At 41.4% G+C, this 19111-nt stretch overlaps 1 protein-coding gene and 1 non-coding gene across 8 annotated transcripts in view; both read left to right on the forward strand.

Moving 5' to 3' along the window:
* Positions 1-124: 124 nt before the first annotated feature.
* The window catches only part of LOC131830815 (uncharacterized), a 46950-nt gene continuing 27963 nt past the window's right edge, over positions 125-19111 (forward strand). For 2 of the 7 annotated variants that reach the window (XM_059173311.1, XM_059173310.1), the window contains exons 1-2: positions 133-3899; positions 4396-4534. The gene's annotated coding sequence lies outside the window, so the exon portion shown is untranslated. Of the gene's footprint in view, positions 3900-4395; positions 4535-19111 lie in introns of those variants that run through there. The other 5 variants (XM_059173314.1, XM_059173316.1, XM_059173317.1 and 2 more) reach the window with 5 other exon arrangements.
* LOC131822753 (U1 spliceosomal RNA) lies at positions 11337-11500 on the forward strand. The gene has a single exon (XR_009350309.1). It is a non-coding gene; the product is annotated as a U1 spliceosomal RNA (small nuclear RNA).

Raw genomic sequence — 19111 nt, forward strand, 5'->3', positions numbered from 1 at the left:
AGATATACACTGAAATACTTCCAGTGGATGGTAGGATTAGAGATGATTTTTTATTTTCTTCTATTGTCATCTTTATTTTCAAAGTCTTTCCAGACTTTTATTTGTCTGTCTGTCTGGGTTAGGACTTCTTTTCCTCTTTCCTTTTGACAATTAACATTTAAAATATAAAATTCTCATAAGAAAAGTTTTTTCATTTCAGATCAGGAGTGCTCTGTGATTAGAAAATTGTGCCAGAAGGGGCACCTGGGTGGCTCAGTCAGTTAACCATCCAACTCTTGATTTCAGCTCAGGTCATGATTTCGGGGTCACAAGACTAAGTCCCACGATGAGTACCACAGGGCTCCTCATGAGTGTGGAGCCTGTCTAAGATTGTCTCTTTCCCTCACCCCCTGCCCTCACCCTGCCTCTAAATATATACATAGGGGGAATAAGAAAAAGAAATTATATTAAGAAAATATTATCCAGGAGTTAAAGACCTTTGTATATTTTTCTTGGCTTTTGATTATATAGATTTATAAAATATACATAAAAATAGTATAATGAATCTCTTTTCCCATCAGGCAGCCTCTCCAAGTTCTCAGCTCTTGGCCAATTTGTTTGATCTGTATTTCTACCCACTTTTACCTCTTCTATTATTTTTTTTGAAGATTTTATTTTATTTATATGACAGAGAGATAGTGAGAGCAGGAACATAAGAATGGGCAGTGGGAAAGGGAAAAGCAAGCTTCCCAGTAAGCAGGGCAATGTGGGGCTCGATCCCAGGACCCCAGAATCATGACCTGAGCCAGAGGCAGACACTTAACAACTGAGCCACCCAGGCGCCTGATTATTTTTTGAATATATGATTTTAAAAACCACCTAACACTGGGGCATCTCGGTGGCTTAGTCGGTTAAGTATCCACCTTCAGCTCAGGTCATGATCCCAGCATCCCGGGATCGAGTCCTGCATGGGGCTCCTAGCCTAGCAAAGAGTCTGCTTCTCCCTCTGCCTGCTGCTCCCCCTGCTTGTGCTCCCTCTCTCTGACAAATAAGTAAATAAATCTTAAAAAAAAAAAGTGGGGATCCAAGGGGAACCTGGCTACTCAATCGGAAAAGCATGTAACTCTTGATCTCAGGGTTGTGACTTTGAACCCCACGTTGAGTGTAGAGATTACTTAAAATCAAATTGATATTGAAGCCCACCAATTTATGTTTCCAGAGTTAGGACAAAACAAATATCTCATTAAAGCACTAAAACTGGATAATATATAGAGAGATTGCCTCAACATGATAACTTTAGATTTTCACCAGTATCAATGTTTGCCCCAAGACTACAAAAGACTACAAACAGGGATGCCTGGGTGGCTCAGTTGGTTAAGCAGCTGCCTTCACTCAGGTCATGATCCCAGCGTCCTGGGATCGAGTCCCACATCGGGCTCCTTGCTCCGCGGGGAACCTGCTTCTCCCTCTGACTCTGCCTGCTATTCTGTCTGCCTGTGCTCGCTCTCCCTCTCTCTCTCTCTCTGACAAATAAATTAAAAAATAAATAAATAAATCTTTAAAAAAAAAAAAAAAAGACTGCAAACAACCTAGATGGTAAACACGTTTTAGAGAAAAATTCTTAAATCAAAAAACTGTATGTTATCAGCTATATCTTATTAAAACTCAATTCTGACATTTTAAATTTTTTATTCAAGTATAATTAATGTACAGTGTTATATGAGTTTCAGGTGTACAATGTAATGATTCAACAATTCTATATATTATTCAATGCTCATCATGGTAAGTGTGCTCTTAAACCACTTCTACTCCACCCACACCCCTTTTCCCCTCTAGCAACCACCAGATTGTTTTCTATGTAGTTTGAATGTTTTATTTTATTTTTTAAGATTATATTTTTAAGTAATCTCTACACCCAACGTGGGACCAGAACTCACAACCCCAAGAACAAGAGTCACACACTCTGCTGACTGAGCCCATATAGTTTGAACATTTTAGTATCAGTGAGATAACTGGCAAAATTTGAATAAGTTTCCCAGTTTTAATCATTGTACTATGGTTTATGTAAGATAATAACATTTGGAGAAACTGGTTGAAGGTTATACTTGTACTATGTTTACTGCAATTATGTAAATCTGAAATTATTTCAAAATGAGTGCTGGTTTCTCTATAAGTAATTGACATCTGAGTAAAACTTGGATTTTCTCTTTTAAAATTTCAAGCTTGATGGGTTAGAGATCAAGAAATGTACACTGTGAGAAGGTCAGGCTAAAAGGATGATGGTCTTGGTCATTCTACATTCGAGTAAGCATCAGGGAGCTTGCTGAGCTCTTCCTGCCCAGAGACCCAGCCACCTTTCTGATGTGTAAAGGAGGGCCAAGTGCCAATAACAAACAGAGACACCCACAAAGTCCTTAATCTTTGACTTTTTATATAAAATAGAATTTTTTCAGGGTGCCTAGCATCTGCCTTCAGCTCAGGTCAGGATCTCCGGGTCTTGGGATTGAGCCCCAGTGTGGAGCTCCCTGCTCAGTGGAGAGTCTGCTTCTCCCTCTCCCTCTGCCCCTTCTTCCTCATGCCCACTCCCCTCAAATAAAGAAATAAAATCCTTTAAACAAACAAACAAAAATGGAATTTGCATCTGCAAAAAGACAAACTAGGGTGCCTGGGTGGCTCAGTCATTAAGCATCTGCCTTTGGCTCAGCATGATCCCAGGATCCCAGGAATTGAGTCCCACATCAGGCTCCCTGCTCCACATGGGGTCTGCTTTTCTCTCTGCTCCTCCTCCTACTTGTTCTCTCTCTCTCTCTTTCTCTCTCTCTCATTCTCTCTCAAATAATAAATAAAATCTTTTTAAAAAAAATGAACTAAATATGAAACTTAGAGCCACCCAGAACACAGGACAAAGAGGATTTAGAGTCACTTGTCATTAGCATAAAGGAAAATATACAAGTTAAATAAACTTTACTTGTTTTCTTAATAATTGCACATTATTATATTTTTTAAAAAGATTTTATTTATTTATTTATTTGACAGAGATCACAAGCAGGCAGAGAGACAGGCAGAGAGAGAGGAGGAAGCAGGCTCCCTGCTGAGCAGAGAGCCCGATGCGGGGCTCGATCCAGGACCCTGGGATCATGACCTGAGCCGAAGGCAGCGGCTTAACCCACTGAGCCACCCAGGCGCCCCAACACATTATTACATTTTTATGAATTTCTTCTCCATGCTTTCTTCCTCTGTGTCTGCATGAGCTTATCACAAGGTCTCCTTATGTTTGATAAATTTGAGCTAATCTGACCCTTTCTTGTGCAATTAATACCATCTTTGAGCCTGATATTTAAAACTATGAGTAGCTATTAATTTCATAGTAGTTATTGTCCTAACTAAGGAAGCACAAGTCTTATCTTAAAGATAAAGCCCTAGGTGGTAGAGCCAGGTACAAAAGAAAACTGAGCTAAGTTGATATAACATAAGGCAAATAGATGGTCTAAGAAAAATTCTAAGCGACCATTTCACTTAAATGGTGCCCAAGATGCAATTTTGGTCAACCAGATGGTTTTCTATCATATAGACACTACCTTAATGTAAGTTCCTTTTCTAGCTTTCTAGTCATGCCAATATGTTGAGGACAAGATGAGCTTTATGGAAATGAAATCTGTGGAGCTGCTGGAGGCCCTGTGCTCGGGAGGGCCCCACAATTGCTTTCATACTCTGCTGTCACCATCTTGAAATTCATAGTAATTTTAAAACAGGAGATCCCCCGTTTTCATTTCGTGCAGGGCCCTGCAATTTGTGGGTCCGCTCGTGGCTGAAGGCCCCTCCAACTACCAACCAGCTGTCATCCAGGACAAGATTTTATGGACATCATGGCTTTCAGTGGCTAAAGCCCAGCCCTAGCCCCTGTCCCAACAAATTGAAAAGTAAGATTCCAGCCTTAAGACTATTATCATTTATCTAAAAGGTACTGGGTGAATGTTAATTTCCATCCCTTTCCCTCACTCCTTCACATTTTTCCTTTCCCCTTTCCCTCTTCATTGCTTTATTCTCCTTTTCTCCTTCCATTTCTTCCCCTTCTGATTCACCCACCACCTTACCAATTCTTCCTCCTTCATCCTGTCTTCTAACTTCCATTTCTGATGCTTCACATTCCCACCCCTCTCTCTCCCTTTCCTTTCTCGTGAATCCTCTCCCACCCCCACACCCTGTTCAGGGTGAGATCCTCAAGAGCTGGTACCCTGGGAGCCAGCATGGCCAGAGACAACCAGGCTTAGCATTTCCACTAATGCCAGCTCTGCACTCCTCACATGACTGTGCTCTCAGGTCCTTTCGACCCTGCAGAGATGGAGTCAACTACCATCCCTTGACTTTTCCAACACACATTTAAAATTTGTATCTCCGGCTTTCTAATTTTTCCAGACTGAATGCCAGGAAAATCCACCCTTCAGTTAAAAGATGTGTTGGAAAACAAGTTGCTCTTCGAAATGACCTAAAGAGGAATCTGAGGGAGACAAGGTAGACCAGACACCTGGAGGCTCCTGGAATCTTGGAATTCTGGGTAAGCCAGTCTGACTGTAGTCACTCTTGTCAGCAAGGAAACTGTTAATGTGTTTTATTCACTCTTACGTAACCTGTCACCAGATGGGGTTAAGATCAGTCTGTACATGCTTCACAGAAGGAGCTGCCTTCTTTTTTCAAAACCTTGCTAAATATGAGAAAGGTAAGCATTATACATTTTGGCTGGCAGAGCTTAAACAAACATATCTGGAGGTGGTGCCAACACAAATGATTTGCCAGGACCTCTGCCAAGTGAAGCTCTGATGATTTTGGCCTGAAGGACTTTGTGCAGTTTCATTAAAGAAAATGCATTATTTGAACTGAAACATGACCCAAGATTGCACAGAGGAATATCTTAGTTCAGTCAAGGATAAGAGATGCACTAATCTTCAGTAGGTTCTGGAAAAGAAGTCAAAATTCTTACTCTTACTGAGGGAGCAAAGTGTAAAGAGCTCCTTCAATATTGCTTGCTTTTTTATTAAGGGACTGTGCTTTTCTTTTTTTTTTTTTTTAAGTATTTATTTATTTAAGAGAGAGAGAGATAGGGACGCCTGGGTGGCTCAGCTGGTTAAGCGGCTGCCTTCGGCTCAGGTCATGATCCCAGCGTCCTGGGATCGAGTCCCACATCGGGCTCCTTGCTCGGCGGGGAGCCTGCTTCTCCCTCTGCCTCTGCCTGCCACTCTGTCTGCTTGTGCTCACTCTTACTCCTCTCTCTCTCTCTGACAAATAAATAAATAAAATCTTTAAAAAAAAAAAAAAAAGAGAGAGAGAGAGAGATAGAAAACGTGGGAAGAGGGGCAGAGCAGAAAGACAAGGAGACTCCCTGCTGAGCAGGGAGCTCAACATGGGGCTCGATCCCAGAACCCTGAGATCATGACCTGAGCCAAAGTCAGACACTTAACCAACTGAGCCATCCAGAAGCCCCAGGACTGTGGTTTTCTAGAGGCAGAGGCATTGTGATAGTAGAAAGAGGGGGAAAATATTATTTTTGTGGTTCAGTGACCAAAAGTATTTTGTCAAGTCAATAAAGGTGTATGAGTACTCTGCAGTAACACAAGATGTTGTAACAAATAAACTCCACATTTCCAGTGGTTAATTAATACCATGAAAATGTGTTTCTTGCTCTTATAAAGGACCCAGGCAGGTATGCCTGGTCAGAGGGCAGTTTTCAGTTGTTTCAGGGTACAATTCCCTTCCTTCTTGAAGTTTGTCTGTTTTCTAAGATCTCAGGGCTTTCTAAATCAGATAGAATAACAGAGAACTGGAGAAGCCTCATCCACTTCTAAAAATCCTGTAGCCCATCCGAATGAATATCTATCAACAGATGAGTGGCTAAACCAAATGTGATAGATGCACACAATGGAATATTCCACCTTTAAAGGGAAGGAAATTCTGACACATACTATAACATGGGTGAACTTTGAAGACATCATATTAAGTGAAGTAAGCCAGAGGAAAAGGACAGATATTATAATTCCAGTTATATGAGGTGCCTAGACTAGTCAATTATGGGTAGACAGGGGCACCTGGGTGGCTCAGTCCGTTGAGCATCCAGCTCTTGGTTTCACCTCAGGTCATGATCTCAGTGTCCCGGGATTGATGCCCACAACAAGCTCTTCACTCAGTGGAATCTGCTTCAGAGTCTCTTTCCCTGTCTCTCTCTGCAATAAATCAAATCTTTAAAAAACAAAACAAAACAAAAAACCAAATGTGTGTCGACAGAGAGTAGAACAGTGGTGGCCAGGAACTGGTGGGAGGAAGGAACGAGGAGTTATGGCTTAAAACATACGGAGTTTCAACATCAGCCATCACCAGGGAAATGCAAATAAACAATGAGATATCACCTTATACCTGTCAGAATGTTTAAAATTTAAAAACACGGGGCACCTGGGTGGCTCAGTGGGTTAAGCCTCTGCTTTCAGCTCGGATCATGATCTCAGGGTCCTGGGATTAAGCCCCGCATCAGGCTCTCTGCTCAGCAGGGGGCCTGCTCCCCCCACCAACTTGTGATCTCTTTCTCTGTCAAATAAATAAATAAAATCTTAAAAATTTTTTTTTAATTTAATTAAATAGCACAAGAAACAATAACTTTTGGCAAGGATGTTGAGAAAAAGGAACCCTCGTACACCATTGGTGGGAATGCAAAGTGGTACAGCCACTCTGGAGCACAGTATAGAGGTTCCTCAAAAAGTTAAAAATAGAACTACCCTAAAATTCAGTTATCACACTCCCAGGTATTTACCCCCAAAATATAAAAACACTAATTCAAAGGGGTATATGCCCCCTATGCGTATTGCCGCATTATTTATAATAGCCAAATTATGAAAGCAACCCATGTGTCCATCAACAGATGAATGGATAAAGGTGTGGTATAGGGGTCCTAGATGGCTCATTAGTTGGGCATTGGACTCTTGGTTTGGGTTTAGGGTTGTGGGATTGAGCCCCCCTTTGGGCTCCATACTGAGCGCCAAGTCTGTTTGAGATTCTCTCTCTCTCTCTCCCTTTCCTACTGCTCCTCCCACCCTCTGCCCTCCAACTCACATGCATGCTGTCTCTTTCTCTCTTTCTCTCTCTAAAATAAAAATAAATAAATCTCTTCTGAAAAGGGAGGCGTGCCTGGGTGGCTCAGTTGGTTAAGTGTCAGACTCTTGATTTCGGCTCAGCTCATGATTTCAGGATCATGAGATCTGGCCCCATTTGGGGCTCTGCACTGGGTGTGGAGCTTGCTTAAGATTCTCTTTCCCTCTCACTCTGCCCCTTCCCCATCTCATGCTCACTCTCTCTCTCTCTTAAAAAAGAAGAAGAAGAAGAAGAGATGATATATAGATATACAATGGAATATTCCTCATCCATAAGAAAGAGTGAAATCTTGCCGCTGGCAAAGATGCAGATGGAGCTAGAGAGTATAATGCTAAGCGAAATAAGTCCAAGAAACACAAATATCATATGATCTCATTCATACGTGGAAGTTAAGAAACAAAACAAATGGGGGCGCCTGGGTGGCTCAGTGGGTTAAAGCCTCTGTCTTCAGCTTAGGTCAGGATCCCGGAGTCCTGGGATCGAGGCCCGCATCGGGCTCTCTACTCAGCAGGGAGCCTGCTTCCTCCTCTCCCTCTGCCTGCCTCTCTGTCTACTTGTGATCTCTGTCTGTCAAATAAATAAATCTTTAAAAAAAGAAAGAAAAACAAATGAATGAAGAGGGGAAAGAGAGAGAAAGAGAGACAAACCAAGAAACTGACTACAGACAACAAACTGATGGTTACCGGAGAAGGAGTGGGGGGGGTGCTGGGTAAAATAGGTAATGGGGATCAAAGAACACATTTATCATGATGAGCACTGATAATGTAAAGAATTGTTGGATCAGTATATTGTACACCTGAAATTAATATAACCCTGTGTTAGGTGTACTAGAATTAAAATTAAATTTTTTTAAAAGCTTAAAAATAATAAATATATATAAAATATAAATATATATATATAAACTGAATAGAGCTTTAGTTTGGGATGGTGAAAAAGGTCTAGAGATGGTGATGATAATTGTACAACAATGTGAATGTACTAACCAACACTGGACTGTAGCTGAACCATTTAAAAATGGTTAAAACAGTAAATTTTATATTAGGTATATTTTATCACAATAATACTAATACTAAAGCCTTCAACCAGGAACTAATTTAGAAAGCCTGGGGACAAAGAGCCCGTGGCTGGATAGTGAGTGAGACAGCACGCTGTTAGAGGAAGCACAACGTGTGGATGGACAGCTAGCCTTTTCTGCCGTCACCAGGAAGGGAAAGGGGCAAAGCACTCAAGTATTCTTTTTCAAAAATGATCCCTGCCTGATCCTCACTCATCCCAATTCAAATACGATGTTTTCTGGGTCATGATTTAATCTCAATGTGAATAGTTTGTTCTCATCTTTTAAAATATTGCCTATATAGCTAATATTTATCGAGCCCTTACCATGCTCTGGCCAGTGCTCGAAATGGCCTGCACATATTAAATTATTTAACCAGGGGCTCCTGGGTGGCTCAGTGAGTTAAGCCTCTGTCTTCAGCTCAGGTCATGGTTTCAGGGTCCTGGGATCAAGTTCCTCATTGGACTCTCTGCTTGGCAGGGAGCCTGCTTACCCTGCCTCTCTCTGTCAAATAAATAAAATCTTTTTAAAAAATAAAATAAATAAATAAATTATTTAACCATAGTAAAACCTTTATGAGGTAGATACTCTTGTTATTCTTAAAGTACAGGAGCTGAGAGGCGCCTGGGTGGCTCAGTCGGTTCAGCGTTCAACTCTTGATTTTGGCTCAGTTCGTGATCTCAGGGTCATGAGATTGAGCCCCACATCGGGATCAATGCTCTGCGCAGAGTCTGCTGGAGATTCTCTCACTCCTCCCTCCTCTGCTCCTCCCTTGACTTGGGCTCTAAATAAATAAGTAAATAAATGAAATCTGCAAAAAGTAAAATAAAATACAGGACCTGAGGCACAGAGAGATTCTGTAGGCAGGACAGGATGCACAGCTACTGAAGAGCATAGACAGGACCGGACCCACTGTCCGGTAGATCCTGTATTCTTGACCACTATATGGCACTACCTTCTGGAAGCTGTGGTATATTGATTGATCAGTGCTATATATGGCTAAGCCAGTAGTTCAGCTTCTCCTAATACTGGCTTACCCAATAGAGAAGGTTTAATTTCTCGTATTTGAAAAGTAGTCTAAGGTGTTGGATGGTCCAGGAGAAGCCAGCTCTGCTCTACAATGTCATTTAGGGACCCAGACTCTTTCTTTTGCCCCACCTTCCCTGAAGGTGTATCCCTTGTGCTCCAGCATGTCCTGGTTCTAGACCAAAGGAAATGGGAAAGAGGAAGAGAAAGGAAAGCAGCTTCCTTCTAAGTATATGGTCTGGAAGTCACGAGTGCCACTTCATTCCTATGGCTCAGCCATAATTTAGTTGTATTGTTACTCGTAGCTATAAGGGGAGCTGAGAATTTAGTGTCTACCTAGGCAATCATGGACACATTTGGAATTAGGGGAGGTTTGCTTATTAGCAATCTCTGCCATGCATGGTCATCACGTAAAAATCCTATGCTTAATCGTCAGAGCTTAGGTAGTAACCAGGTACCAGAGATAGAGACTTACTAAGAACAGTCTGTATTGAAAGCAAGGTGGAAAAACTCTAGGTCATAGAGAGTAAGGTGAAAAACAGTCTGTAGAAGAAGGTAGGACAGACTGGTGCTGGGATGAATCCTGATATTGGATTCCAAAAGACTCAGGTTCTAATCTGCCTTTTCCATTTACTAGTGTGTGAGGATAGGCAACTTAGTTAACTTCCCTCAACTCTGGTTTTTCTCATCTGTAAGATGAAATTGACAATAATACCTACTTCCAGAATTATTTTGGCAATTAATAAGATGAGACATATAATGTCTAATAAACATGTCAAGTTTAACATCTCCCAAACCAAGCTCTCAATATTCATTCTTTTTTTTTTTAAGATTTTATTTATTTGACAGAGAGAGAGAGATCACAAGTAGGCAGAGAGGCAGGCAGAGAGAGATTGGGGAGGAAGAACGCTCCCTGCGGAGCAGAGAGCCCGATGTGGGGCTCGATCCCAGGACCCTGAGATCATGACCTGAGCCGAAGGCAGAGGCTTTAACCCAGTGAGCCACTCAGGCGTCCCTCAATATTCATTCTTAAACCAGCTCTTCATGGGGTCTTTTCTATCATAGCAGATGGCAACATCATCCTTCTGAGTCTCAGGCTAAAATCATTGAAGTTGTCATTGATTGTCATTTTCCTTTTTCATATCTAAACCATCAGCAAATCCTCTCTTCACTCTTCACTCAAACCACATCTGTAATTCAGCCCCTCCTCACCATGTGTCCTCTGCTGCCACCCTGGTCCAAGTCATTGTCTCACTTTGCCTGGATTATTGCAACAGCCTCCTAGGTTTCTCCTGGCTTCTACCTGGACATCCTACAATATTCCCCAGCAACCAAAGTCATCTTTTAAAATACAAGTCTGGGGGCGCCCGGGTGGCTTGGTGAGTTAAAGCCTCTGCCTTTGGCTCAGGTCATGATCCCAGGGTCCTGGTATCAAGCCCCGCATCGGGCTCTCTCCTCTCTCTCTCTCTGCCTGCCTCTCTGTCTACTTGTGATCTCTGTCAAATAAATAAATAAAATCTTAAAAAAAAAATACAAGACTGATTCTGCTCAAGGTTGTTGACCCTGACAGCCAGCTCTTTTCCAGCAAAATAGTTTTTTTCAGAAATAGCAAAGGTATTGCCAGTCAAGATATTCAAGCTATGGCAAACCATAAGCAAGTCTGGAGATGAAGGGACAGAAAACTTTATAGAGAAAAGGAGGAAACTGGGAGGGACTGCTTTGAATTAAAGTCTTTTGGAGGAAAGCAAGAGATCAGGGTATTATGGTTTCTCATTGGCTGGGTTGTGGGTTTTTTTTATTATTATTTTTTATTGATTGAGGTTGTTGCCGGGCAAGGAGGTAAGGTATGTCTCTTTCTGTTGGGTCTACAATTGATGACAAGTGATAGGGTGTAGGAGGTTCCCCTCTGGCCTCCTTACTCCATTTTAAATGAGGTTTCTTTTATTCAGTTTCACATTTCCCCTTTTTGATCCAGATTTTCTCCAAAGTAGCACTGGTCAAGAGTTTGGTTTTCTGCACTTAGTGGTTTTTGTCCTTTGGTGCCAGGAAGGACCTATTCCGGTTGTTATGTCCCACATCAGAGGGCAAGTGCATAGCAGTTGGAAACCATGTAAGAACATAATTGGTCTCCAGGGAGGTTAGGATACTAACCTGGCAGGGGAGATACCATGATCATGTACGCTGTTTTCCGAGCGTGAGGCTCATCCTTGGTATTCCAGATGGGCTGACCCCTGAGATGTCCCCAAATGCGGGAAACTCAACTGCATAATTTGTGGTAGTGCAGGACTTGTTTGCACTCACCCCTGGGCAAACACACACACACACACACAAAACAAAACAAAAAAAACAAGTTTAGTTAGGAGAGAGAACTCTCAGGTAGTTCTTATCTGAAGTCTATATCTTGTCAAGGTCATAAATGTCAGAGAGCATATCAAAACACTGAACTGGTGTCACCCTATAGAATTTATTTCTACAAAGATTTGCCAAGCAGCAGGCACAAGACTTAAAAATAACTATGCAAAGCAGAATCAAAAGTAACATGACAAATCTAGTTTTTATGATGGTTCTAAACCAGGAGCCCAAACCTGAAGGTAACGCGCTAAGTAGGTCGAAAGATTGAGGCAGAGTGGGGGGGGGGGGTGGTCAATAGGTGAAATTTGTTATAACCAACGGGCTTGTTCTCTGATCTCGTGTAATTGAATTTCTACACCTTCAGAGGCATTTATCCATGTGCAACAGGTGGATTTGTAATCGTACAAATGCCCCCTTGTTCAGCAGTTAGGTAATCAAGGGCTCTGGGATTGTCAAAAAGTACTTTGGTCAAGTCAGGTGATCGTGGTTCAGCTGCTACTGCTCTAGCTGTGGAATCAGTTAGCTATCTTAGGTTAGGGAGAGATTTCTGAGGATTCATTGGCATGTACTCTGATTCAGAGCAGAAAGGCTTATTTTGAAAGGATATTAGAAAGGAATTTTTCATTTTGGAAAATGCTTCTTTTCCAAAGAAATGTAGCTGAGGCATCGTTCAAGCCTCCGCCCAAATGTCATATCGTCACAGTGTCTTTCCATGAGCACCCCATCTACACCAGCCTCTACGTCCTGCTGGTCTTCACTCTGTCTTATTTCTTTCCTAGCACCTCCTCCTATCTGACCCTGGTTACTATTTATTTGCTTACTCATTTAATGGCTGTCTCCCTTCCATGAGAATATAAACTCCAAGAGAGGAGCACCTTACCAGTCTTACTTACTACTGCATCCCAGTGGCTTGATACAGCGGCTGCTCTTTACATGTTAAATATTTCTTAAATTAATGAATGTGTGAGGGGCATTGGGCTGGCTCCGTCGCTGGTGGAGCTTGTGACTCTTGATCTTGGGGTTAGGAGTTCAAGCCCCACATTCGGTGTAAAGATTACTTAAAATAAATAAAGGAATGAATGAGCCTGGAAAAAAAAAAAATGAAGGTGCAGGATAGTTTCGTGAAGAGGTGTATCCTTTAAGGCAATAGTAACCCCTGTAACAGATAAATCCACATATCCCAGTGGCTTATAGAATAGTTTATTCACCATTTAAATGAAATCCATTCAGGAGAGCAAGCTATTTTGTGTGTGTGTGTTTCTGGTCTCCTACTGGGCTTTCCTGTCCTCCACATTTGGTCAGCAGGGGGAATAAGAGGCTGGTGAATCACCAGTGAAAGCTTTTGTAGGCTAGAGGTGACATACATTACCTCCTCTTGTTTTATTTTGGCTGGCTCTCAATTATATGGCTGCTTCATTCAAAATCTGTAAGTTTGAAGCCTGTTCAAAATGTCTGAGTTGAGCGGCAACTGGCAGGCTCAGTTGGTGAGCATGTGATTCTTGCTCGCGAGGCCATGAGTTCAAGTTACACCATGAGTTGGGCATAAAACTTACTTTAAAAAAATTTTTTTTTTCCATCATCACTTGCTTTTTTAATTTTTTAAAAGATTTTATTTGTTTATTTGACAGAGAGGGAGAGAGACAGTACAAGCAGGGCGAGCAGCAAGGCAGAGGCCCCTGCTCAGCAGGGAGTCTAATGCAGGGCTAGATCCTAAGTTCCTGGGATCACAGTCTGAGCCCAAGATCAAGGCTGAACCAACTGAGCCACCCAGGCACCCCCAGACACTTTCTTAATAATGAAGCAAACTTTTTTTTTTTTTTTAAAGATTTTTTTTTTTTTTTTTTTTTTTTTATTTGTTAGAGAGAGAGAGAGATACAGAGTGCAAGCACAGGCAGACAGAGTGGCAGGCTAGAGGCAGAGGGAGAAGCAGGCTCCCTGCCGAGCAAGGAGCCCGATGTGGGACTCGATCCCAGGACGCTGGGATCATGACCTGAGCCGAAGGCAGCTGCTTAACCAACTGAGCCACCCAGGCGTCCCATGAAGCAAACTTTTATATTTCAGTTGCGAATTGTATTCTGACATTAAAAAATCATTGGTTGGTAATAATAAGATGAATTAATGTTTTTTAAAAATGTGAAGCTGTCATTGATTAAAGAATGAATCAAGTCAGTCACAGAAACACTAAAGTGTCTGCTCTTGTCCTGATGTTCCCAAAGACAGTAACAAGGTCAAACACCAAAAAACCTAAACATAAATTATTTATGTAAAATGCATTCATTTATAACAGAATTGCCATAAATTTAAGGGAAAATAAAATTATAAAGTTAACTTTTAGTAAATACTTATGGTAATTGTAAGTTAAAACATCACTTTTTTTTCTAATAAGCTATGGTCAGGATATTTTTCTTGGGTGTCCTTAATGATGTCCTATTGCCTTCGTCTTCTCTATGACTGTCCATAGAACAATCTCTACAAAATCAGTTTCTCCATTTATAACACATGTCTTCCTCCTCAGGCAAACAGTATTATAATTTAACCTTAAATACGGCATCTACAAGATGATTTGGTGGGGAAGAAACCAAATAACTAATCCCAGAAAACTAAGGACAGCAGAGGAAAAAGGGAAATGAAGCTAAGAGTAGGGCAAGCAAGAGAACACAACTTGGATCTAATGGTGGGAAATGGGAAACGGGACAGGAGGTGGGTGCATGTGTGGCTTGTGCCTGAGTGGAGATGTGATAGTGCTTAATCACTTCTGGACAAAGTCACGTCTTCTTATAACTTTTCTACACTGGATTACAACTATCTGTTGCTCTCCTGTTTCCCCACTGGATCAGGCTCCTTGAGTGTAGGAACCTTGTCCTTTCTTCTTCAGATTCTCAGCTCTTCCATAATGCCTATACACAGGAAGGCCTCAATTCATGTTTAAATGAGATTCTATAATAAGACTGTTGAAATGACCTCGAGAGAGGAACGCTTCCCACATCCTCCTCCAGACAGCCAGCCATCCCCCCGGGCAAGAGATTGGCAGCTATTTCTTTAAGAAACTGAATCACACAAGAGGAAAGTTCTATAGATTCTGACATGTGGGGGTCCAAAATGGAAAAATCTGATGGTCCTCTGAAAAAACTACAGTGAACCAGCCAATGTCTCTAGAATTTCTATTTGATTTTTTAGAACTGGGGACACAGGATTGCCAGGCATTTGAAAAATATGCCTCCTACATGGCGGATAAAGACCATAAATAACTTTTTAAAGACTGAAAATAAACAATAAAGAGAGGAAAATTAAAACTTAAACTTTAATTGATATCCTCAGAGAGATATGAAGATACTGCATACAAGAAACAAAGATATTGGGGGTGCCTGGGTGGCTCAGTGGGTTAGGCCACTGCCTTCGGCTCGGGTCATGATCCCAGGGTCCTGGGATCGATTCCCACATCGGGCTCTCTACTCAGCAGGGAGCCTGTTTCCCTTCCTCTCTCTCTGCCTGCCTCTCCGCTTACTTGCGATCTCTCTCTGTCAAATAAATAAATAAAATCTTTAAAAAAAAAAAAAGAAAGAAACAAAGATATTATTGATATTAAAGATATTATAAATATTATTAAAAGGAAATAGCAGAGAATAAAATAGAGTTCTTAACAATCACAGATTAGATGACAGGCATAAAAAAATTCTGTGAAAACTTTGGCAGGTGAAATTAAGAAAATAGCTAGAAAGAACAAAAAGAGAAAAAAAAAAGGAAAAGTTTTTTTTGTTGTTGCTTTTGTTTTTAGTATATCCAGTACACTCAATATCTAATAGGAAGAAAATAAAGATATACTTAAAAATAAGAAAAGGAGGAAATTTCAATAAAACCAAAGAAGAAAGGTAACTAGAATTGATGGAAATAATTGTCCAAACTGAAAGGACAACTTGCATGTGAGGGTCCAGATTGAAAGATTGCTACTAATACGGAATGAGAAAATATTTATAAAAAAGTGCATGATCGCCCGAAAGATACAAATGTAGTGATCTGAAGGGGCACGTGCACCCGAATGTTTATAGGAGCAATGTCTACAATAGCCAAACTATGGAAAGAACCTAGATGTCCACCAACAGATGAATGGATAAAGAAGATGTGGTATATATACACAATGGAATACTATGCAACCATCAAAAGAAATGAAATCTTGCCATTTGCAATGACGTAGATGGAACTAGAGGGTGTTATGCTTAGCAAAATAAATTTCTCAATCAGAGAAAGACAATTATTATACGATCTCCCTGATATAAGGAAGTTGAGAGGCAACATGGGGGGGTTGGGGATAGAAAAAGAATAAACGGAACAAGATGGGATCAGGAGGGAGACAAACTGTAAGAGATTCTTAATCTCATGAAACAAACTGAGGGTTGCTGGGGGGAGAGGGTAGGGACATTGGGGAGGGTATGTGCTATGGTGAGTGCTGTGAAGTGCGTAAGCCTGGAGAGTCACAGACCTGTAACATTATATGTTAATTTTTAAAATCTAAAAAAAAAAAAAAAGTGCATGATTGCAAACCACTAAGGACAGAGATGATTATAAACACTCATGGAGAGAAAATCACTTCGCATTTAAAAGTTTGATGAGGAATGCTTCGGTGGCTCAGATGGTGAGGCATCTGCCTTTGGCTTGGGTCATGATCCCAGCCAGGATCCTGGAATCAAGTCCCACATCAGGCTCCCTGCTCATCCAGGAGTTTGCTTCTCCCTCTGCTTGCTGCTCTCCCTGCTTGTGCTCTCTTTCTTTCTCACTGACAAATAAAATCTTAAATAAATAAATAAATAAATAAATAATAGAAGTTTGAGGAGATGGGGTGCCCAGGTGGCTCAGTCAGTTAAGCAACTCACTCTTGGTTTCAGCTCAGGTCATGATCTCAGGGTGGCAGGTCTGATCCACACATGGGGCTCTGTACTCAGTTGTAGAATCTGCTGTCCTTCTCTCTTTCTCTCTCAAATAAAAAACTAAATAAAACCTTTAAAAGAACATTTAAGGAGATAACAACAACATTAGGGAGCTAAAAGACTAGGGAGCGATGCCTATAAATTTCTGAGGAGACCTAGTTTTAAAACTAGAGCTCTATAAGAAAATTATCAGGGAAATATTGGGTAGAGGGAGACATTCTCAGGCAAGTTTGAAAATGTAGATGCAAACAGAATTGAAAGCTTGCCAACCTGCTATATGGCCTTTCTCAAGAAATAATGAGAAGATGTGCTTCATCAAAATGACAGGATAAATTAAGATAATACCTACTTCAAGGGGTACCTGGGTGGCTCAGTCGTTAAGCGTCTGCCTTTGGCTCAGGTCATGATCCCAGGGTCCTGGGATCAAGCTCCGAATCAGGCTCCCTGCTCAGTGGGAAGCCTGCTTCTCCCTCTCCCACTCCTCCTGCCTGTGTTCCCTCTCTTTCTGTGTCAAATAAATAAATAGAATATTTTTAAAAAAAAATTTTTTTTAAATACCTACTTCAAGAATTAGAAGAAAAATAGGGAACTACAAGAGAGGTGAGGTTATAGCAGGCCTACTGAGTGACAAAGCAGATTGGAACATGAGGCAGAAGAGTTCCAGGAGGGCCATTTCCATGATGTGCCAGAGCCAACTTGTACGGGCTCACAATAAGACACTGTGTCCTTCTCTTTCCAACCCTGCAGTCAGTGACATCACGACTGGTAGCTTGAAGTAGGTCCTGTATAAATCTGTATTTACACAATGAAAGGGGAAAAGCTAAACTTCAGAGTTCAGTTACCCCTACACCCCCCGCCCAGGTCAGCTAGCTGTTAATGATTTACCAGCCCTCTCCGGAACTTAGCAGATTTCCTGTTACATTTACTATGTGGAAATTTATAGTAAGAAGTATTTTACAAATCTATTGGGAATGTGGGAAACTTTAGCCGTAATTTCAAAACTAAGCAAGTGGGGGGAAAAATGAGGTAGTTACTATCTCTACGAAATACAAAAAGTACACAGTAAAAATAGTATAATACAATCTCTGGCTCAGCTATGAGCAAATTTTATGGAATTGTAATAATGACAACCCTGAATATGGATGTAATTAAAATTGGAGTATCATTATACTGGAGAGAAGAAAAGAGGGGAAAGGGTCTATGAAAGGGAGCTGAAATCTTCACCTGTCATACTGGAAGTGGAGGCAGGCATGAAAACGTCCCTTCTCAGATTTCTTTTTTTTTTTTTTTAATTTTTCATTTCTTTTCAGTGTAACAGTACTCATTGTTTTTGCACCACACCCAGTGCTCCATGCAATCCGTGCCCTCTCTAATATCCACCACCTGGTTCCCCCAACCTCCCACCACCCGCCCCTTCAAAACCCTCAGGTTGTTTTTCAGAGTCCATAGTCTCTCATGGTTCACCTCCCCTTCCAATTTCCCTCAACTCCCTTCTCCTCTCCATCTCCCCCTGTCCTCCATGTTATTTCTTATGCTCCACAAGTAAGTGAAACCATATGATAATTGACTCTCTCTGCTTGACTTATTTCACTCAGCATAATCTCTTCCAGTCCTGTCCATGTTGCTACAAAAGTTGGGTATTCATCCTTTCTGATGGAGGCATAATACTCCATAGTGTATATGGACCACATCTTCCTTATCCATTCGTCCGTTGAAGGGCATCTTGGTTCTCAGATTTCTGACTGTGGGGAACACACACACATCCATGCAATGGGCCCAGTCGCTGCGCTTTGAAATCCCTCACTACCTTTATGCCAAGTCTGTACTTCCCAGGGGCTGCTCCCAGCAGGGACTGAGAGAGAAAGGGATATTAAGGTGAACTGGTTTCTGGGAGAGAGGGGATTTCTCCAATGGGTGACCCTGATTCAGAGAGTCCCCAATGGCCTTGCTGACTTTTCCTTCGAATTGCTCTGCACTATAAAGTGATTCTGCCCAATCTTCCCCCTTTCCCTCTCTCTGACTTAGGAAGCCCTGCAGAACCGTCTGACAGCATTGCAATTTTCCCTTTGTTCCCTCTCTCTTTGTCCTTAGAGGCATTGTCCTAATAAATTTCCCACTTTTGTGCCTGCCTCTTGGAGGGTCTAGACTAACCCAGAAGTCAGTTAATAATACCGAAAGTTAATCAAAAGGGACGCCTGGGTGGCTCAGTTGGTTAAGCAGCTGCTTTCAGCTCAGGTTATGATCCCAGCATCTTGGGATCGAGTCCCACATCGGGCTCCTTGCTCGGCGGGGAGCCTGCTTCTCCCTCTGCCTCTGCTTGCCATTCTGTCTGCCTGTACTCGCTCTCTCCCCCTCTCTCTCTCTGATAAATAAATAAAATCTTTAAAAAAAAAAAAAAGAAAGTTAATCAAAAGATGGCTGTATATACCTTATTTTCCTAGAATATGCATGTAACTATTAAAAGAAAAGGCTAAAAAAAAAGAAAAAACTAAAAGAAGTGATAAAGGAGCATACATTTTTAGAAGTCTTCAGTATGACTCGACTTTTTAATGTGTGTATGTATTAACTTTGTAAGTTGTCTTTAAAATGACAGACCATTACGGTAGACATTGCTTGCTTTAGATTATTGAGGGAAACCGAGATT

This window comes from Mustela lutreola, chromosome 1 (genome assembly GCF_030435805.1).
Source record: "Mustela lutreola isolate mMusLut2 chromosome 1, mMusLut2.pri, whole genome shotgun sequence".
Lineage (NCBI taxonomy): Eukaryota > Metazoa > Chordata > Mammalia > Carnivora > Mustelidae > Mustela > Mustela lutreola.